Raw genomic sequence first — 22,969 nt, 5'->3', positions numbered from 1 at the left:
ATTTCAGCTGGGAGAACAGCAAAGCTCCAGGATGAGACTGATTGATTAAGACCAGATGGATGGCCACACATAGGTGTGACAAAAATAGAAACACATTGCAAACATTCCTGGCATTGTCCTCCTGTGGTCTGGGAGGTGGATGGACCCGGTGGTACCTTATCTACCTCCTGATGGGCTCCAGAATTGAAGAATGTTAATGAAAGCTAACTCTGCCTCGCCTGCCTTACAGTGACACTTATTACAATGAATCAAGCTTAAAATTGCATCTTGTAAATAGACTCTGGGTTCCCCCCCAGCCCTAATCGAAAAATGACAGCTGGCATGCCACTGGAAAGCATTCACACACATTTCCCTGAAAGTAATTCGAAGTAAGGAGCTCAGAAAGAAAGAGAGAGAAAGAAAGAGAAAACAAACAGAGCATACCCACATCCTCTCCTTAAAATTAAACTTTCAGAAACCACATAAAGGGGTAAGTGCAAAATGAATGACCTCTGGTTTGGAGAAGAATGTTTCATTGAAACCCTCTCAGCTTTTATGCTTATTGGCCATAAACTGACCAACCCTCTCCGCAAGGCTGTGGTTGTTCTTCACAGAAATGGGCCAAGGGCCTGAATCCCACTCACCTCACTGAAGTGAGGGGTCTCAAGAAAAAGGGGGAGGCAACTAGCAGGATTTATCCCAGTGTGGCCATGCACTCCTCAGAGATGCTGTCCTTGCCTGGCCATATCCACCCTTTACCTTTCATCACAGCACGGGATGTATTTCTCAAACTAAGAAAAATGCCATTAACTAAACCTTCCCGTTCACGTGGAGAGAGTCAGGAGCTGTGGGAAGGAGGTGGGAAGCAGTGCAAGACCAGGCTCCCAGGGCCACCTCACTCCTGTCCCTCCACCTGTGGCACACCCCAAATGGGTTGCATGGCAAGCTCCAGGCATCAGCCCCGACACCAAGACACGTTTAAAATCACAGGAGTATCCCAAGCCTCTGCCTGACACGACCCTTTTCCCATGGCACAGCGTGAAGCCTCCTGACAGCCATGGAGGGAGAAGGGAGAAACCAGACCCTCAGGTTTTCTGTCCCTCTCCTAAAACTCCAGTTCAGCCCCAGCGTGAGCTTTTCACTCCCCTCTCACGGGCCTGAACCGATTACCTACTTGTTATAAATCTTCTCAGGTTTCACAGGCACACATTTGCCGGTAGGTTCCCAACCCACATTTCGGGACGTCGGGGCTCACACAGACACATTCTCACACATGCAAAAGCCCTATGATGGATCAGGGGCTCCTCCATTCACCCCTCCACTTTAAGCAAAACCGTTCCTAATATACCTTTTCATACGTGGAGCATAATGAATGTACCTTTTCTTATGCATGTACAATACTGTACTTTCACCCACTGGCAAAGAAGTTCGCTAAATTACTAAGAGCGTTTAAAGAGGTGGCATTCATTGTAATATACAAAGGAATTTAAAGCACATTTACAAATGAATCGGCAGGCACGCCAACAGGAAAAACAAGTTTAAATGTAAAAATCAAAAAAAACCCCAAAAATATAAAATTGAGGATTGCTTGAAATTATTATTATGATATGAAAATGTTTGTCCATTCTGCACGCTGAAAACTACTTAATTTCTCTTCATCTGCAATTCAGGTGACGGTGGTTTTAAAGAAATATTCTTTTCCTTGGTTTCCTTCCCCCCTCCCCAGCTGAGTAATAAAACATAGACTGATTTAAATAAGAATCATTATGCTCAGAAGGCCTCCTCTGGCTGGAAGACTTTTGTTCCACATGTCCCATAATCTCACTCCCACATGGCTGCCATAAGGTTGATGCTGAAATCAAACTCTACCATAGAATTTGCTTTTAGACACAGCAAAAATATGTATATCAGTTTGGGGAACGGAGTCCTATAATTTAGGTAATGGGAGAAATATACTTGGGATAGAAACCTCTTGACTTTGCTGCTCCCTTCTCTGTGTTTTCCCCTCATCCAGGTTGCTATTAGCATATGAAAAATGCTTTTAATTTTATCCATTTCTGGCCATATCTGTCACACACACAAGTGAGATAGCAGTTAGGTTTCGACTTATCTCTTCTTTACCACCTCAGCAGCAGGTTTAAAATAGATCATGCTCTTCTTGTTATTTGCAGCCAAGGTGTGTGTAACTCCCTTCCTGAGCAAAACCTGATAAAAGAGGAGAAAGCCACCCCATGGGGAGGTGGTTTGCTCCCAACTCAACCCCAAAAGTCTCTATCGCAGCATCTCACAGCTCTGGTTTCATTTGACAAGTACAAGTCAGGGCAGCTCTCACCCATAACTCGGGTCACAACGTGGCGAGGCTGGAAGTTATAGCCCTATTTTTAAGCGTTTTCTATGTGCTGTTTATCTGTTTCCTTAAAACTCCCACTTCCACCCCTGCCCTACGGACGGAGCGCACGCGGCACCGTGGCTCCCACGCGCCCTTTTTCCAAGACAAGGCGACTTTGTTTTACACCCAGAGACACCTCCCAGCCAAACCCTATCCCCAAATTCTTCGCAGGCACACGTGACACGAGGCGATCCATGGCAGAGCCCAGGGAAAGCTCTCAGCAATATGCAATCCATTTTCACACATGCTATGGATCTCATGGCGTCAGTCATACGGTCACTGCACACACAAAGTATTTAAAGCCCATTTCTTCTACTTTTTAAGTAAATTAAAAACTCCCATTGCCTCCCAGGCAATTAGGCTGAGGCCCTAGGACTGGCTTAAAGCGGTGAGGCTCTGAGAGTTTGCATTTAGTGGTATCTGGCCTGGGAATTCTTGTGGCTTAGTAAAATTTTGCACATGCACTCTGCAACTTGGCTTTCTGGGACATGTTGGGGAAATGGCTATTTTTGCATGAATGTTAAAAAAAAAAAAAGGCATGAAATTATGCTCTGTTTTAATGGAAGGGGGGGTTTTGCTTGACAAAACATATGTCTCTTATTAACAGTATTAATAGAAATAGGCCTGCTTTCAAACTTGCAATGAAACGTGACAAAACCCAGGGCTGGGTTCTCAGCTGAGCTTCAGGCACCTTTGCAACCCACTGCAGGCCCGCCTAACAAAACCCATCTCTTGTGAAAAAACCCCATCTCTCTGAGCATCCCACTAAATACCTGCAAGGCCAAGAGCTAGACCAGGAGCTCATTTTGCAGGATGCTTTCTCCATCTGGGAAATTCAGGAGATCCTCCTTGTGTCACACAGCAGCCAAAATAGGTATGTGTGATCTGCCTGTATAGTTTTGGGGTTTTTTTTCTTGGATCAGCCCAAAGGAGACATGGGAATGGCTTTTATCAGTGGTGCCCACTCATCTACAGTGGTTAATAATAGCCAGGCAGCTCCAACCTTCTGGCTGGCATCAGCAGGACCCATGGGTGTGAAATGCTGCAGGAGAAGAAGCTGGAAGAGTCCAGACCAGTTCAGAGAAGAACAGCTTCCCTTGCTAGAAGTTATAACTTGAAGAATAAAGGGCACCTTGCTCTAATCAGGCAGATTAAGCTGATGAGCAAAGCACCTGAAACAACTTTTCCTCCCCACCTCGCCTGAAGAGGAAAGAGCTCTCCTAAGTAAATAAACCAGCACAGTCCTTTCTCATTTTGACCATTTCTCACCATTTTACTCAACTGCCAGGGATAGAGAAGCCTTAACCCTGAAAACGCTTAAGTGAAAACTCCCTGGTTGTTTTTTTTTTTTTTTTTTAACTTGCCTGACTTCTTTATTAAAGGCTTTCTGGCTGTGAGTGGGTGTCAGAGGTGTCGTATTTCACAGATCTGTGGGGCACTCCCTCATTTTGTTCTGTATCAAGATATTACAAGTTCCTCTTATTATAGAAAGCACGAAGAAAGATGACCGGCTCCAACTAAACCGATAGTCTCTGGGTATATTTATTTTATGATGATGGCAATGAAGTAGCCCCTTATATATTTTCTATTGTCTTCAATAAAGACACACTTTAATCACAAACTGACATATGAAACCTGCCTATTGGCCTATTGATATTTCTTTTGCACTGAGCAAGAAGCCAATAACCTATTTTAAATATAACTTTTAGAAACGACATTACCTAAGAAAAAGCTAGCAGTATTCCTGATAAAATATATTGTGGTGAGGCTGAAAAGTGCATGCAAAGCAAGCTGCATTATTAGAATGTTTAAATATTAATTATACCGCTGTGTAGTAAAGATGATCAACTGTGAGTGTCAACTAATTTTCTAAAAGCTGCAATGTTGGATGTCGTCTAAACTTCTATTGTTAAGCTAAAACTAAAAGCCCAGCAAGTTTAGTCTACTGGAGTGTGTTTATTTTTATTGGTTTCTGCATAATTTTTTCTAACGTAAACCAACTTTAACCCCTTTACTGTAATCTCTGCCAGTGGAACTCCAATAGCACATCATAAAATTCCTATAATTCTTCAAAGCAATGTAGCTGGAAAAGAAAAAAAAAACAAAAACCAAAAACTATGGGCACTTTGCAACAAATGCCAACTATGAGATTCAGCCAATTAAATTTAACCCTTGTGAGCTCATTTCGCTGGCAATATGTGTGTAGATGTAGGTTCAGCCTGCCCTCCCACAGCCAATTTTGTTGGGAGCAACTCCCAGCCAGGCTGCTCGCTGCTGGGCTGGGCGTATTGTGTGAAAAATCCCGCTCAGGTGGTACCTAGAGCTGGTAGGGGAGGGAGGCTGAGCAGACAGATGGGGAGGCAGATGTACAATGCTACATAAAAGTAGAAAGACTTATATTATCTTCTGTGAATGCCTTAAGTGACTGAGCGCAGGCAGCAGGCGGAGGGGTGCCAGGGCGGGGAATGAAGAGTTAACCAAAAAATGACTGTCATTTCTCTCCCTCCTCGCAGCTATTGCTCCCTCAGACTTTCAAGAGGAGCCACAAGACTCGAGTGAGAGAATCACTTTGAGATTCTTCTGTGAAGACAAAGAAATAGTGTGCGCCGAGGCTGGTAGGCTTCCTTCCGTCACTCATGGATGCTCTGCCAGGATTTCCCACCTGAGACAGATTGCGACGCATGTTCGAATCACTCATGCAGGAGAAGCAATACACAAGTTCAGTGTAAAGCCACTTTAAAAGCTCATCGGGTGCATACTTTACTTGTACAAAATACCTTATTCATGATGGAGCAGTGAGGGCCTAGGTAATTACTTGAATCAAGGTGGCCTCAGAAGTGTTTAAATCTACAAGGACACTTAGAGCATGAATAATGCAAAATAATTTGCATCTAAATTTTTTAAGTGTTCTTTATTCAAAAACTAAAATGCAGTTCCGATTAAAGTTTGATGAGTGAAAGCTGAGCACTTCATACCCACTGTGAAACGTCTCCTATTTGTGGAAATTATTTCAGACAGTGGTAAAGGGACAAAAGAGATCAAAAAAAAAAAAAAAAGTTGGTGATTAATCTGCATTTCTTTTAAGCCAGCCTTATTCCACGAGGTTTGGTGAGTAGGAAGTTAATTTCTGAACTTGCTGGTCTGATACCAGCTACATTTCACCCCTTTAAAGCAGCCCCATCGAAAGCACAGCTCTAATTATTAACCAAACAAAATAACTATTCTTTTGCTTCTGATGATAGTGCAAAGCCGCTCGTGGCTCTGAAATTTGCCCAGTATCTCTTAGTGCAATTAATCTCGCTTCTGTCCCCGTCAACCTCTTTGGAAAAGCCTTACGTGCAAAAATACCCTGGCTGCCTCTCACTCTGTGCTTATAGGGCAAGAGCTTGCATTTCTTCACTTGGACTGGGTTGCATCCCTTTCTTTTGAATTTGCCATTGACAGCATAAACTGCCGTGTATATCATCGGTTCAGCACTTTATTATATCGTCTCTAGTCCTATTTTAGAACGTGTTGAGCAACCCCCATAAAAATTGTTAAAGAGGAAGGAGTGAACAAGACAAATGTTGTGTAACGCGCTCGCTGAAAATTATGCCTTTCTCTGCCTGGGCTGGAGGCAGAGGAGAAAAAGGGAGAGGGGAAGCATGTCAGAAACAGCCGTTTTCGTGTGCAGACGTCAGTGATCCTGTTGTTAAATGTGCTTAATTCATGATTATGTTTCCAATGCTCGACCCTGCCCATCTCACTGGCGGGAAGGCACCGAGAGAAGAGACATTCAAAGTTGGAGAAGAGACATTCAAAGTTGGAGAGTTCTCAGATCTCCGGAGATTTCTACAGGAGAATCTGCATGCATCTGCTCCCCGGTTTGTTCCTGCCCTCCACACCCAACGTCTTGCTGCGGTACAAGAGCCAGACCTTCCCAAAAGCAGCCCCGGGAGCAAGAGGGATGTTTTTTCCAGCTGCTAAAACCTCAGGTTGGGAAATCTGCTGGGATCCAACAGGTTAGGCAGGCAGCGAAGTTTTAAGCGCCGGCTCACTGTAAGCAGCTAAACTTTAAAGGCCCCACTGCAAAGGAAAATCATTTTCTTTCTGCAGCCCTTATAAAGAATAAAGACTTCCAATTTATTACCGGCTCGAAAGCTGGCTGCCACTTTATTGGACTTTCAGATGAGTGTGCTCGCCACGCTTTCTTAGGGAGAGGATCTGCTACGTTTTTCTTGGATTTGGAACAATGCGAACATTTTTTTAACTCATTGAACAAAGATTTCCCCAGCAACAGACCCCCTGCTCAGCAGGTCACCTATCTTTGCGACAGTTTTTCTTTTCCCACGCTAACCCTAGGGCTCATTTGCATAAGGTCTCTGTTGTGACAATTAGTTTCAGGTGAGCTGATTTCTATGAGGTTTGCCCAAGACGATACACAAGCTCTGGGCCTCCCTGATCCTGGCCCTAATTGCGACTGACTGGCACCAGACACAATCACCCTCTTGATTCAGCAAATTGTCCTGCAAGTAGCTTGTTGTGACCCTGCAATGCACAAATCATATCATGTCAGCCCGGCATAGTAAACAGCGAATAAAGCAAATTCAAAAAAAAAAAAAAAAAAAAAAAAAGGTTTCATAATAGCTCCTCCATCTTCTAGCCCCAGTGGACAAGATGAATACAAATTAAAGCTATATCATATCTGTGTGCTGGTGGAAGAGGTGTCTCTGCCCTGACTAACAACTTTGGTTTGCCGGGGAGTTTTTTGGGGGTTATTTTTAATTTGCTTTGGGGAAAAAAAAAATCAGATGTTGCTTCATTCTGTCACCTGGGGAGAAATTCCCAAGGTAGCGTAGCGGGGTCACCGTAAATTCTTCCTAGCTCGTTGTTGTGGAAATAAGCAATATGTTCCTTCATCATCTCAGAAGGTACATGGTACAGCCACATGCACATTTGTTGGGCTCCCAGACCTCCCACTCAGGGAAAATACAGATGCAAAAGGCTATCTGACTTTTGGGAAGTTGGGACAGAACTTTTCCCAAAGTGTCCGGGAAGGAGCGGGGGAGGTGCAGGGAGACCTCACCCCACTTCTCCATGGCTGACAGTCCCTCATCCCACCACAGCACTGCTTTGGGCTCAGTCCTGCCTGTTTAGGAGCTGTGATAACCCTGTGGATTGGGTATTGATATGTCAGCCTGGGGAAGCATGCAGCCTCAGAGATGGGCAGGGAAAAGGAACAAGTAATAAATCCAAGGGGCAAAGGCAGAGTTAAGGAGGCTGGAGGAACACCTTTAACTGCCACACTAATGATAATGCTTGGTCAGGATGAAGAACTGTCCTTATCTGTGAATAACTCCCTTTTCCTCTGTTTGACTCACAGTTTTCATGTTATTTTTTGGTGTGATGCTCAATTCTTTCCTACCAGAGTAGCTCCGGCTGTGACCTCCGCCCCGTGAGTGTGAGTCAGGAGAGATTCCCTCCCCACCTTATATATTGCTTTTTTTTTTTTTTTTTTAAGTGAAGACTAATTTGCAAAATATTATTCACCATAGAGACAAAAGCTGCTCCCCTGCTGCAACTGGGATATGAAGGGTAAACTCAAATCCAGACAGGTATATTGAGTTCTGACTTCAGAGAGAGACCACAAGGGCAGGATTAGACCCCTCAAATACATTTCGTGATGATCATTATGTGAATTAGATCAGGCTATTAGTTTTGGACTACTTTTAATCTCCTGGGGAAATCTGTATTTACATTTGGGTTGGGTTTTTTTTTCCCCCGATGCAAATTGCTTCCCCAAATAAATAGTTATGTTAAAAATCCTAGTAAAAAAACTGTTTCAAAATCCTTCACTGACCATGGCTGGCAGCCAGTGTGAGAGGTCAGGCTGCCAGCCCCAACAATTTGCAGCTGCAGTCGAGGTAACTATATAGGCAAAAGTGCATCTGACACAGTGCATTTCTGTTAATCTGCACTCTTATCAACTGATAGAGGCAAAAAGTACTAATTGTTTATGTGCATATACAGATAAAAGTAGGAATGAAAGAAAAATCCTCCCTCAGCTGTGAACACTAAGTTTTACCCCGGGAAAAAAAAAAAAAAAACCAAAAAACTGCAGGGTGGGAGACTTAATTCTTCTTTACTGGTACAATTACATTGATTTAAAAGTCATTAAGTCTTCTGATATTCCTGTGATCTCAGGAGTTGTTTATGACCTGGAGTTCTGTCCCAAGCATGCCTGTATGGCCTGAATAATGTGAGGGAGGTGGGGGATACCCCCTCACTGTCCCACCCTGGGCTCCCCCAGCCTCACACTCTGTACCTTTGCAGGACATTGAGGTTGCATTTGGACACAGAAACAGGACAGGCAGCACTCTTGGAGCAGGACCCAAGGTCAGCCTCGGGCTACTTCTTCCAGTGGTGTGCACTATCCAGCTGGGAAGCCCCGTCAGTCCCTCCTGGTCCCTCCTGCCCAGAAGGACACACAAGAGGAAGGACACTCAAAGTCCTGCCTGCCATGAACCTCTCCATGGACAACGGCAAAGCTCCCAACACTTTTGTCACCATACAGACCCTGCCAGGCTTTGGCTGGGTTGTACAAATCCATTGTGTCCAGCCTGAAGCACTGCTATCACGCTCAGTCACAGCGGTGGCAGCACCAGGTGGTTGCCCACCACTTGCCATCAGGCCAGGGCTCAGCTGTGGATGCACAGCAAGAGACCTCCCAAACCTCACCTTCCCCATTTTTAACGTGTGTCCCCTTTTCAAGGCATCCTGTGTCCCTGCTAATGCTTTTATCCCTCTCTTGTGACACAAACCATGCTTTTACACCAAAGGCAACACAGCGAGCTGATTTTGCACTTTAACCTTCAGCAACTCTGATTCTAATGCAAGGCAAAACTTTTAGATTTTTAAGTAAATAAACAGTTGATTCTGACAAAAAATGACTATTCCCTGAGGGGACATTTTTGTGAAACTGCGCCAGGTACAAAAAAAAATGTATATTTTTTGGCTTGGTCATGAAACTGTCAAAACACAACTCTAACATGTTTTGCTGCATATGTAATTTTTTTCCCACAGCTCTTTCCGAGCAATGCTTAATTCTGAATTCTTTCTGCACCCAGCATTTGCAAGGAAATTGATAGATGCACAAGCAATTCAAGCTGAGTTCCTAAGTGAGTGAAATAGAGCAGCCAGGAGAAAGGAGGAGGAGAAAAGCAAGACAAAGCCGGAGAAACTTTGTTAAACTTTCCAAATAAATTATGTTTCTGAGATACAATTCACCCTCAAGATAGAGCTTTGGTGAGATTTAAGCAGAGAGAAGGTTGTCTGCTAAACTTTCCAAATAAATTATGTTTCTGAGATACAATTCACCCTCAAGATAGAGCTTTGGTGAGATTTAAGCAGAGAGAAGGTTGTCTGTTGGCCCTCAGCACACGAGCTAAGTTTCACCTTCTGTGCTCATGTAACTTCACTTAATTTTATTTTTAACTGCTCTCTCTGTCTCTTGCTCTCTCTCTCATATATAGATATATGTTTGTATATGTAAATATCAAAGTATCCTGATCACAGTTGTGATTAAAAACTTCACTTTTACTAAAAACAGCTATGGCACTGCTCTTTAAAATAATAATATATTTTCCCAAGTGCCTTCACTATTTCATCCCAGCAACTGAAACAGAGACAATCCTTTGTATGTTGAAATGTATAATTATCATGTAGCCAAAAGGGAGGGTGTAATTTTCACATCTGATTACAAGGGAAGAGTGTAAGTGAAGCTGCCTTGGTAAACTTACACTTGTTTACAGAGAGCAATACCTTTGATATTAAAAACTCCAAACATGCAAAATGCTGGAAAAAATCAAGATTGTCACGCACCAAAGCTAAACATCAACAACAACAACAAACCCTAAGCAATTTTTTTGGCATAGTTACAAACGAAAAGTCAATTCTCCTGTACTCGGGCTGTTCTCCTCACTTGAGATGTTTGTTAAGAGACAAATTGTTTTTGCACAGTGTGCTCTACTTGTTCATGTGGAAGGTTAAGAAGTTGAAGATCCAGCTTTACTTAAAAAAAAAAAAAGGGGTGGGGGAGATTTCAAATGTTTCTGCTGTTTATAGCTCTACTTGGGGAGTTTAAACTAGAGAAATGCTTTTCATATTTGACTCCATCTTCACAGAATTTACTTCTCCTAAATGTGACTGCATTTGCTTTCAAGTTTTTTGTTTTCTTTTTTTTTTTTAAACACATGAACTTTCTCCTGTTTATTTCTTTTTATCTCTCTTTCTTTCTTTGCTGATTTACCTCTCATTAAATGAGCTTCTACTCGTGTGAAATTAATTTTTGACCAAGTAGGACAAGATGGTATCAAGGAAAGGAAGAGCTGTTACAGAAAACATCACTTACAAAGGAGATTAAAGATAAGCAGAAAGATCACACTACAGGTAGAAGGAAAAACTACTGAAAAACCAAGTAAGATCTCAGAAACTGTTTAAAATTAGATGAAAGTATAATTGTTAAAGAGTTGTTGTTGTATTTTTAGAAATCATTAAAAACTCTCTGTGCAAGCATTGGATGTCAAAGTATGATAATCTCAGGCTTTCGCTAACCAAGAAAAAGGAGGGGAATGAGAAGGAAAACCAAATTATTTTTAGTATGTGGAAAACTCAGCTTTTTGTTAGAGTATGAAAAAGAATCATAATTAACATGTACAAGATCTATCAACAAGACTATTATAAGACCCTATTTTCTAAAGTATGTCTTTTTTTCCTGCCCTAAAATTAAGTTCCTGGTCCCATATCCTTGCTCTGAACATCATATCCATGGGAAAAAACACCCACCACAACAACTAGAGTATATGAAAAATAAAATGTAACCCAGTAATAACAGTAATTCCACTTGAGGATGCATGTAGTTACTTTAAAAGTGGTTTTGTCTTGTGCAGAAAGACATGAATGCAAGGGCTACCGAACGCAATTTAATACCAGGTGAGGGTTGACATTAATCTTTCATGACAATAATATTGTGGTGTTACAGGAGGGCAAAAACAAATACCTTCTTGCACGTAGAACCACTTCCCTAAGAGTATGTGCCTGTCTTAAAAACGCACGTATAGAATTGATGTACGACCCCAAATTCATAATGAATATGATTATTAAACAGTCTCCACTCGTGCAAATAATCGGACCTGTCCTCCTTCTGCTTCCCTTAGGTGTGATCCAAGCTTTCTCTGCGAGCAGTGCAGGAATGCTATTCCTCCTGGAATGGGCCAGGTTTGGTGAGCCCAGGCTGTGCAGAGCTGTTTCCTGCAGCATACAGAGCCAAATTCTGTCTGTGGTTGAGAGCACTGCCACGAAAGCCAACGGGGCTGCACAGGGGTAGATGGTGTGCCTGAGGTAGACACAGCTTCTGAGCAGCATTAGTATACTTAAAACAACAAATTAATGTCTGTGGAGCACTAATCAATGTTTGGTGCACTCCACATTTTTCACTGAGTTGTTAGAGTACATTTGCTTATATTTTGCACTATTTTAATTTAGCCATATTGATCAAACTGAACACTCAATAAGACCCTAGGCACCTTAGCCTTATTAAAATTAGTCAACTTGAAGTAAGTGAGCGGAGGAAGTAATGGAAACTATTCAGAGATTTAAATACAGTGCAGCCCACTTAAATAAATACCTGTTAATGAAATAAATCTGTATATGCACATATTTCCTCAGAAACAAATTATTAAGGAGGCCCTTTAGAAGAATAAGACTCAAACATATTCCTTAGTTTAAAATAGAAATATTTCTGTGTACATTTGCGTTTGCTGCATTAAACTTGAGGAGTCCATGCTGACCTTTCTCATCAAAGCAGTTATCATTCTTTAGAGTCTTCCAGTGTCAAAATTGATAAAAATGTCCCTAATTAACCTGTAAGTAAACACTGCTGTGGGGCTTTGGTAGCTCTACCAAATGAGTTTATCCCAGGAAGAGTAGAATTCATCTGGGCCGGCACCCAGAAAAGAATATCTGGGCAGCTGCAGAACTAAACTAAAAGGCATTTAACATGCAGTGGAAAAAATAAAAGTCATACAGTCTAGTCTTTACAAATAATACGTCTTTGTCTTCAGAAAGTTCTATCTTTTTTTTTTTTTTAAGCAGGGGTAGAGAGGCGAGAGGAGAGCACCAATTCCAAGGCTTGGCTTGAGCAGGGATTCGCAGTACAGCTCCTTTTGGCACATCTCTGGAGCTCAAAATATTGTTTTTGAAAACATTGCTGTTTTTCAACAAAAATGGGAGATTAGACAACATCTTCAGCTGATTAATCCTCTCTGCTCTCTGAGGGGGTGACCTATGATAGAATATTTTTTTAGCCGGGGAAAAAAAATTCCACCATGCAGCAAACTCTTCCTGTGGTACCTACAAATGAATTAAGCTAAAAAGTGGGTAGAGGATCTGTGGAGGTTTCCTGGACTCCTTGCTTTAGGGGATGCCTTTAGAGGGCTTTGTATACACATTTTTTTCCCCTAGTCCAATAAAAGATATTAGCTCTTTTCCCTGAGCAAAATCCCTCTCATGAATCAGGCCCTACACTTGCAACTAGTGTGATATTGCTGGCCAGGTTTCACCCCAGTAAAATTCTAATCTATACTTTGTCTTGCAGAATTAAGAAGAAAATGCATATCAGCAGAATCTCCTCTCTACTTTATTTCATTTATAAATTACGAGAATGATGCTATTATATATTATTAATTTCTGCTGTTCTCCAACTCGGCTGCAGCAGTGAGCTGCGGATGTTGGAACGGTGTAATTATGTTCTAGTAGGGCAGCCATCCGTTTCCTTTCAAAAATTTACAGGATTCTTAATCATGCTGCTCATTTGGGTGCGCAGTAGCGAGGATGGCGAAACACAAACAGGGCACGTTCGTTTACACAGGAACACCTGCTTAGCATGATAGCAGATGTCAGTCAGCAAGCAGAACACAAAAGAAAAATATCAACAACAGCAAACTAGAAGCATTTTTAACTCGGTACGGAGATCTCTTGTCTGGGGGAAGCCAAAGGAAGGGGATGTGCCTTTGCAGGTCAAAGCAGAGGCGTGGTGATGATTTGGAAAGTCTCAGCCAATGTTCCCCAGGGACCGGATCAAAAAAATCCAAGACAAACTGCTCACTGGATGATGGGATATTTAACAATTTCTCCTTCTAGAGGGTCACTTTTGCCAGCTTGATGCTAGGGCATCTTTCAAGGGTCATCATAAATATATGGAATATTTGATAACTACAGGGAAGTGGTTGAGAGGAGTAAAATCCAGAGAACTACTGCTCCGTGTGCAAGGGTCTGCCAGCATTCCCACTGCAACCGCTTATTCTCAAGGCTTTAACTTTAAATGTTTCATCCAGGGCTGCATCTTTGTTCTCCCATCTCAAATTGAGAGCGTTTCTGTCTGGTGCATATTTTATGAAATAAAAAGATGTCAGCAGAGGAGCAAAAGTTCAGTGATTTTGGGCTCTCCCATGCAGCGCTCCAGCCTGGGAGCAGCCACACCTCTCCCAGGGAGGCGTCGGGAGCGTGGAGCCCGGGCCGAGCTGTGGCAGGCAGGTATTAATAATCCCCCTCCGTGGCATAGGCAGTAACTACTCTTGCCCAGGATTGTTAGTATTCAGAGCGAGTCAACTTGCGTGGGTCCGTGCATTAAGGGCTCCCTAAGTATGCATTGACTTGATACCCAGTAATGGCTTCTAAGGAGCCGTTATGCAGTGCCGTGTCAATGATCCATGCATTGAGGACTCCCTAAGTACGCATTGACACGATAGACCGGAACGGCTCCGAAGAAGCCGTTACGGTCTATCATGCCAATGATCTGCGGATATTGGCAGTGCCTCCCACACTTCTGCAGAGACTGTAAAAGTCTCTGAAGAAGCTGTTATGATCTCAGTGGAAGGGCCATCCATCAGGACGATGGCAGGGTTGAGTTTTGCCATTTTTCCACCCGATCATTGGGAGGCCTTGTGCTGCTTCTAGAGTTAGATTCAAAGAACCGACAAAATGTAGAGGCTGCCCACCCACGGAGTGGCTCTGGGACTGTGCAGAGCTAACCAGGATAGTAATATGACCTCTGGTTTTATTTGGTTTTGGTTTCTAGTTCCAGCTGCTTCCAGAAGGGATGCCTTGACCAAGTTGCTTCAACTCTTCCTACGTTTGTTTGCTCTCCTTTAGCAAGCATGGAAAGGAATGACATCTTGTGAGTGAAGACTGCAGTGGGGCTTGGAAAATGTGAATTTAGAGCAGTTACAATTAAGGCTGGTGTGAACATCTCATCACTGGTGAAGGGCTGAAATGAACAAGGTGTGTACATAGAATCACGCAATGGTTTGGGTTAGAAGGGACCTGAAAGATCATCCTGTTTCAACCTCCTGCCATTGGCAGGGACACCCTCCACTAGACCAGGTTGCTCCAAGCCCTGTCCAACATCACACCTTTCACACCCAAGCACACAGGCAAAGCTACACTGAAAGGAAGTCTTACTTCTAAAGTTTTATAAACTCCTATCTATTGAGTTTATATAGTTTCCATCCACTCAATTTCTGTGTATTCACATCAGTTCTGAGAATCACTGGTGTCAGAAGGTCATCTGTATTTTCTATGATGCCAAAACTTTCTATGAGAATGCTGTGAACCTCTTTTCCATGTCTTCTTTGGTACATGAATATATTTTTTTTAATGTTTTAAAGGTACATCATTCACAATGAAGCTTTAATTCATGCTAAGTCTATGACCACAAGACACTGCTTAACCAGCTGGTATTGTTTGTGTCTACTTTTCCATACTCTTTCAGGGAAAACTTGACTTTTTACTCTTTCATATTCACTTCATAATACTGTTGAGGGGAGATGGAGCTACAGTAGAATTTAAGTATATAGAATACTCCACCTACTTTATGCATTGGTTAGAATTGGATGATCTTTGTGGTCCCTTCCAAACCAAACCATTTGATGATCCTATGATTCTTTGATGATAATAAGCCCATTTATGGTATGATCCCCCATAATTTAATTTACATCTACATGGTTAAATGTTAGCAGACCACTGGAGAAAGACTGTAATCATACCTTGTAGAAAGCAGAGATCCTCAAGCAAGAAAAAGTAGAATTACTGTGCATGTTGGAGCACCATAGAGAGACCTTGTCTGTAGCCAGGCTGGCCTGAAAATTGTGAGTTCAAAAAACAAAGAAACTGTGCAAAAGAAGATGGAGGAGCATTACAGAAGACCAGAAAGGGTCATGATAAAGGAGAAACTGAGAAGGCGGAGAAGTCTCAAGGAGCAGTGGTTATTAATCCCAGGTACCTCTTTCTTTGGACCCAAAGACTGAAATATTTTAAAGTGCATTTTCAGAAGCACTAGATTTGTCCAGAGACTGGTATCCCAAATCAGTGATAGTTTTGGCACTGTTAATAATCAGTGTGGGGTTGTAGAATAGCTGTAGCCATCAGATTCACAACAACATCGCCAGCAAACAGAGAAGAGAAGGACAACATGAAAACTACTAAAAGCTTGAGACATGCATGGATTTCACCAATACAGCCCTCACTCAAATGCCTTTCAGGTAGAGGAGTTTGCAAAATATTCTGGAAAGCCGCTATTGTCCTTTGGATAATCTGCTCTCCAAAGGCAAAACTATTAATTCTTTGAGAATGTATCTTTGGAATTTAAAGTCTCTTTGGGGTGCCCCTGGGAACCTGTGGGCACCAACCACTGCTGCAACCCAAATTCCATTCAACATCTACCTTCATGCTGCACGTTGCAAAACTGTATGAAAAGTTGCATTTCCAAATCTGGACAGCTGAAGACTGCTGTCCTTTGGAAAAAAAACTCTAAGCTTTTCACTAAATTTAATCATCTGGGGGTTTAAACTCTACTGAGAAGGAAGAGAAGATATCATTTTACAATGATTCAGACTATACTGCACGTGCAGCATTTAATGGATGCTTTCAGGTATCTCATGTTATAACACTGCCCTTGCAACATGTGCTGAGCCCTCGATGTAAAACCTTAAATTTTTTTTTTTTCAACCTCTGGGATAGGAACAGGCATTTGCCTCCTTCCATGTGTATACTTATTAGTAAGAATTTTGCATGGTATAATTGAAGCCTGGCAGTTTTTACCAATCAAGGCTTAAGAGGAAAACTAACACAATGTAATGTTTTGTGTCTTTTTTTTTTTTTGTCCATGCAGACCGATCACTGAAAAGGTGCAAAGCACTTCTAAAAGTATGTTTTCTGAAATTCAAAGCCTTTTAAGAAAGGTACACAATGCAAGAATACGCAGCTGCAATTTTAAAAAGGCTACTGCTCCTTTAATGCCCAGCTGGTCCTGAGATGTAATAAAATTGACATATTGATTCCTTTGAATTTACAAATGCCTGTTTCATAAACTCCATCTCCAAAGCCTAGGCATCTTTAGAGCACTGTCATTTTTTTCTCCAAATGGATCAATTATGTGCCCACGTAATCCTGTTACCTGTGAAATCCATGCATACTTCTCCCATTTGCTGCAGTTCCCAGGCGGACAAACTTGCATTATGTACGCATAAACAAACAGAGCATTTTCCTGATATTAGGGATTGTTTTCAAAGTGAAAAGCAATCTCCTGGGTCCTTTACTCAAAAAAAACCCCATACATAGTGCGGTGTTCCTCCAAGTAACCTCACTGCACTATATGTATAATTATTACACAACACAGAAAATCATTAAAAAAACATTGAGTCCCTCTATCTCAAATGCTTCAACTGCAAAAAGGCACCAAGACTTAGCAGCCAGCTCTCATTTTCCTGGTGAATCAAACTTTCACATTTCTCTCTCAGCTTCTTTATTTGATAATTATTGCCATATCTATAAGGAAAACGCGTTCATCAGAAGTGTTTCTGCGTGACTTAAATATTAGAAAAACACCCACAGCAAAATTTGCTGTGGAAGTTTGGGGCTTTTTTATTTTATTTCTAGGATAATTCATCTTTTCATCGTGCTGAGTACCTTTCCATCATTTACACACACACACACAGAGAGTCAAGCAGGCATTAACCTGCAAACCTACCACTTATGCATATAAATGCATCACACATACGACTATTCCCATATCCTGTGGCATATTATTTGTATGAATATATACCATGCACAGAAACACATTTATACACACACACCCCATGCACAATCCTCAAATTTAAGCAGAGAAAAAGAGAATAAATGTGTTTTTCTCTGTATATGAATTGTTTATAAAGTACCGTGTACATACATAGATATGAATTCTCGTTTCATTCTTTCAGACTGTGCTGTATCTGATTTTCTACACTTCACTGGGCAACCAGCAGTTCAGTTACACTACACTTGCCCTGTACAATTTGTCTCTAAAAGGTTCCCAAAATTATGAAACATCCTGTCTGCTGCATGGCCTGCTCACCGCAGTGCCTCAGCCCGAGGTACATCCACAAATACAGAGAGGATGGCACAGAAAAAATTTAGTATATATATATATATATATATATATATATATATATATATATGTTTGATGGTTGGAGCCCATACAAGTGGCCCAATACACTCCTGCCATTGTGCAGGAGTGGGTTTTAAAGATAAATGGCTGCATGTTAACCAGATTTGACATGCTGCACAAAAGCAGCCACCTTTGGTCCCATGACACAGCCAAACAGAAAAAACAACAAGCAGTCCTGGCAAAAGATGTCCAATGTGAATAAAAGCCCAACAATTTGTCACATAGTCGTTACAAAATGTTCCAGGCTTTGGGGCTTGCCATGGGACAGCAGTGATAAGACAAGCCCAGAAAAATGAAGGCTGGGGGTGTTGGGGTGGCAGAAGAGTTAAAACTCGAGGAAAGCTCCAGTAGTTCCAAAGGGAAAACAAAGAGGATATTTTCATTTGGCTCTTTCTGAAGACACACACACACACACACACACACACAAAAAAAAAAAAAAAAAAAAAAAAAAAAAAAAAAAAATTAAGAAGCAGTAATTAATTAAATCAAGAAGCTCAGTTGTTTTGAGAAGTGATTGAAATCTGACATGCAGAGTAGAAATATTTACATTTACTTTCTATTTTAGGAATCCGTGGAGCTACTTTTCCTTCACTGCACTTCCCCACCACTACAATGGCCATGGCTCAGTTTATCCAGCATTAAGCACTGCCTGTTCAGGGCCAAATCCTGCGCATGTTTCTCATGGCATTTGGTCTTTCCTCATGGGAACAGGCCCAGAAAACTCCAAGGATGTGGCTGGGGATGAGGTCTGGCGTATGGCAGCAGAGCAGCACCTGAACTCTTGCTTTCCTTTGAGTTCACGTAAGACAGAAGAGAAAAAGTCCAGACTTAGACTTAGTTTGATAAGCCTGAATTTCCAAACCAGCTTGATCCTGCAGTTTTCCACTAAAACCAACCATGGGCATCAAACCCTACTTTGCTTTTCTGTGTCCTCCCCCAGAGTCATCCAGGTACTCCCATCAACTGCAGTTGGGTCAGGATTTGCACCTATGCCAGTCCACTGGGATTTTGATGTATTTTAGAGCCCCTATACCAAAATAAGGAGCTCAAATGCACCAGTGCAGCTGCTTGCTAAGCTTCACATAACGGAGCTCACATTGTAAAATACCTTTCAGTCAATAATCATCATTGCTTCAGTGATCACCCTTCGCTTCTTTATATTCAGTGGCAGAAAACTGGGGAGGAGGGGGCAGTTAAAACCAATATCATCCTCTAAATTAGAATAACCAGTTGTATAATAAACTCTGAGATTCTGGTTATTAGGAACATACATTTGTAATTTTCTCAGACAAATTCTTTGGCATCCGCTTGCCCTCTGACGAAACAACGGATGATACTTGCTCGTCCTCAGTCCCACAGAATGGCAGAGTGCTTTGGAGATATTAAGCTCTGCAAAAGCCCTGTCAAGGAGTTCAGCAGTATTTCCCTGTCTCATAGACAGGGAAAATGAGCACAGGGAGGTTAATTGACTTGCTGGAGAGCACTTGATGCTGCACTCACCTTCCCCAGCTCGGCCAGCACAGGGCCGGGCCTGGGAGAACATCCCACCACATCCCACCCTCATCCTCTGCCCGGCCAGGCTGCAGCCTCCTCACAGCATCCCAGCAGTCCAGCATGGACCAGCATGACGTGGCCTTCCCCTTGTCCCTTCGTGGGCCTAATCCCTTCGCAGGGGTTTTTGTATGAGTAAATTAATAGCAACAAAATCGGCTCTGAAATGCACAAGGCTTACTTATCAAAAGGAAAAAAAAAGCCCACAACCAAGTGTCAGCCAGAAGAAAAGTTCATTATTATATGCCAAGGAAAAATTAATAGAAAGGGCTTCAATAGTTAAATTACATGGGTAGATCAGGCTTTCTGCAGGAAGACCAGCTTGCCTTAATTAAAGCATGTTCTGTTCAAAAGCCACTGTGCTCGTGTTTTACAGCAACCTAACACCTGTAAGTCCCTGCTCAAAAACTCCAACTGCTTTCCCATATTCCAGCCCAGCGATCCACGTTATCGAAAGTCTGAGTTATTTTTAAATGGATGGGGGGACAACTAAGCCAGGGTTCTCTGTGGAGTCGAGCAGGGGGACAAGGACTGTTCAAATCATGGAAATGTCAGTTCCAGCAATGTGTGCCTTGGATTATTTTTTTTTTTGGACTGTCAAGAAGATTTTAAATCTTTAATATCTGTCTGTTGTCAGGTTTGCCTCCAGCTTTTTGTATCTGCAGGTCGCATTTTTTTTGTTGTTGTTAGGAATTAGCATTTCTCATTTGCTAGCTGAAAGTTTAGGAGAAAGCACCGAAATGCCGATAAACAAAGTTCATCTCAGGGAAAATCTCTGTATGCATAACCTAGTTAACAATTCTTTCATGGTTGCAGGATGAAATTTGAAATGCATGTTGAAAAAGAGAGTTCCTACAGAAAGCATCGGTACTACCGAGGCTTTTCGAGTGCGCTCTACTAATTTTAAACAAGAAATCATTATGATTTCTGTGCCGTATTAGCATCTCTTTTATTTTGTGGCATCTCTGCTGCACTATTTCAACTCACTGCAGGTTGCTGTTACTTTTTTTTGATACCACATCGTTTAAACACACACCGGAGCTGAAGACATTCGGGATTGCCGGGGACTTCAATCAACATTTTTGGCCTCTGTAAAGGATCTTAGCCAAACATTTGGTGTAGTTAAACTCCAACTGATGCCACAACACACAGAATATCACTCCCCAAAAAGTGCAGAACTGATGCATTGTGCCATCTCTGGCAGCATTCGTTCAGTGTCTGCTGCGACTGGGGAGGAAGAAAGATACGGAATGCACGGATTGATTTTCAAATTACCTCAATATTTTGAAAACATTTTCACCTGCATGCTGAGAATGCTAAGAATAGGCAGGAAGGCAATTGTGCATTTGCACAGCCTCCACTGCATTCATTTATAAATTACCTCATCACTGACTGAAATTAACACTGATTCTTACAGGCAATTTCTCAATTTCCAATGCTAATTACATTTTTTTTACTTTTAAATTCTGTACCACCTGTTTTGGGCAAGACATCTTAGGCAGCGCGACCGCATTTAATCACAATTTTAATTAACCGCCCTGTAGATGTGAAAAAGAAGCAATTATAATATAGATGAATGATGATTTTTCTGCATTAAATTGTTTTGTTTCCCTGGTATGTTGATTGTAACACAGCACACAAATACAGTAACTGTACAATTTTTTTCTATTGTAATTTAGTAATTGTTTTTGGAAAACCAGTTTGGGAATGAGTGACTTCATCTGTTTACAAATTGATTGATACTGTTAACTCACTGATTGCTGCAGCATACATTTTGTATTGCACAGCCTAGCATAAAATATAATTAGGCATGCACAGACTTTGCAGCACCATTTTGGAATCTGAAAATCAACTGTAACCGAAGTGTGTTTTCCTTGAGCATCCTCGTATCAGCCGCGGCTGATGATACGATAATCAACAAACAATGGGCTTTTCCCATCCTGCCGCTGGTAGAAACCCTTGGATTTAATCTGATAGTCTCACAGTGTAAGGGTTAGAGTTGGTTTCTTTTTTTCACAATATGCTTTGCCAGGCCTGGGAGCTGAGGGCTGGCAAGTCTGCAGCTTGCCCAACTCCCTCAGATCGCTATCGGGAAGGAGCAGGCGAGTGATGGAAAGAAACAATGATGGCAAAAAGAGCCGCGGCTCACAAAACGCGGGGATCGTTCCTGACACGCGTGTTCTGTGGCACCGGCTATCTCCAGCTACACGTTACAGGGGGAAAAGATCTCGATCTGACTCATGGCTGGCAGACACGGATCGGCCCAGTTATAGATATATATACATCCCCACGGAGAAGCGCGAGACCGTTCCCATTGGAGGCAAAGCCTACTGGCTTTCCCTGGGAGCAAGGTCGCACCGGAGCGGAAAGGGAGCAGATGTGCAGCACTAGCAGCACCTGGGCTTTGGGACACAGTGCCACCACCACTGTGCTCTACCAGCAACCCAGGATGGTCCTGCTGGGGGTCTCCCACATCAGGGCTGTAAATCCCCCAGCAGAGGCGGGCTGGGGGGCAGGGACACAGGGAAGGGGTACCTTGACATTTACAGAAGAGAGGTGGCAGCTCTCACCCTCCCAGTCTCCTGTGCAATCCACAGAGCAAGAAGTCTTCATCAAGAAGGACTTGCCAAGAAGTAAGACACCACAACAGGCTCTGTGAGACCACATCCCAACCAGACCAACCATGTGCATTGAGACCAGGAAGGACGGGGATGGGACAGACCTGGGACTGTCTCCATGGGAGCACAGGGGTCTCTGTGGTTTGGAGGCAACTTGGGGGGCTCCTGGTCTCATCTGCTGGCCTGCTCCCTTTATAAATATTTGTTAAGAGGGCAGGACATAAAGTCTACTGTTCAGTAGGTGATTTTTGTAAGAATGCAGCTATCCATAGATAAAAGGGTCTATTATCTCACTGTGGAAGAGATTTACATGCGTAACTCCCATTAACTCTTATGGGACTTAGGCACGTAAATCTCTTGTGCATCTAGAGAAGAATAGACCACATAAGGTCTTGTGATCTATACTGCTAGTAGGTTTAAGTCCCTTTCATTTATAAAGCTATACAAAAATTAACCATTAAAGCTTATTCTGTGCAAGCTGTCCCCCTACATATATCACCCAGCTCTGTGTTTGAAGTACTCGATGTAAACGCGCTCTGAGGAAAGGTACCGGAGCGAGAGAGCCCATTCATTTCAGTTAGTAAAACTGTCATCCCTGAAAGGAAGCAGACTGAGGGCAGGTAGAAAAATTGTACAGGTTTTGCTCAGTAGATTCAATTTCAGATTTAGGCTCTAGACTGCACTGTTTGGAGAAGGAATACTTTCATTTTGCTGAGCGCTTCCTCCGCCCCCTCCTTCCCTCTCTCCCATCCCTACTCACAGCCCTGTGCCCTGGACCAAAGGACCCTGAGTGGCTGGAGTGATAAAATCTTTGCACAGTCCAACTAAGATGTTGCATCTACTGAGGAAAAAGAAATAAATCTTTTATTCCACAAACTTGTTTAAGCTGAAATGTTCATCGGTAAGCCTGTA

The 22,969-nt window shown here is 42.4% G+C and overlaps 1 protein-coding gene across 3 annotated transcripts in view; it reads right to left on the bottom strand.

Annotated features, from left to right (window-relative positions):
• The window catches only part of ZEB2 (zinc finger E-box binding homeobox 2), a 114,558-nt gene that overhangs the window by 75,260 nt on the left and 16,329 nt on the right, over positions 1–22,969 (bottom strand). The window lies entirely within an intron of this gene.

This window comes from Anomalospiza imberbis, chromosome 7 (assembly GCF_031753505.1).
Source record: "Anomalospiza imberbis isolate Cuckoo-Finch-1a 21T00152 chromosome 7, ASM3175350v1, whole genome shotgun sequence".
In the NCBI taxonomy this organism is placed as follows: Eukaryota; Metazoa; Chordata; class Aves; order Passeriformes; family Viduidae; genus Anomalospiza; species Anomalospiza imberbis.
This window is presented reverse-complemented; position numbering and strand designations above follow the sequence as displayed.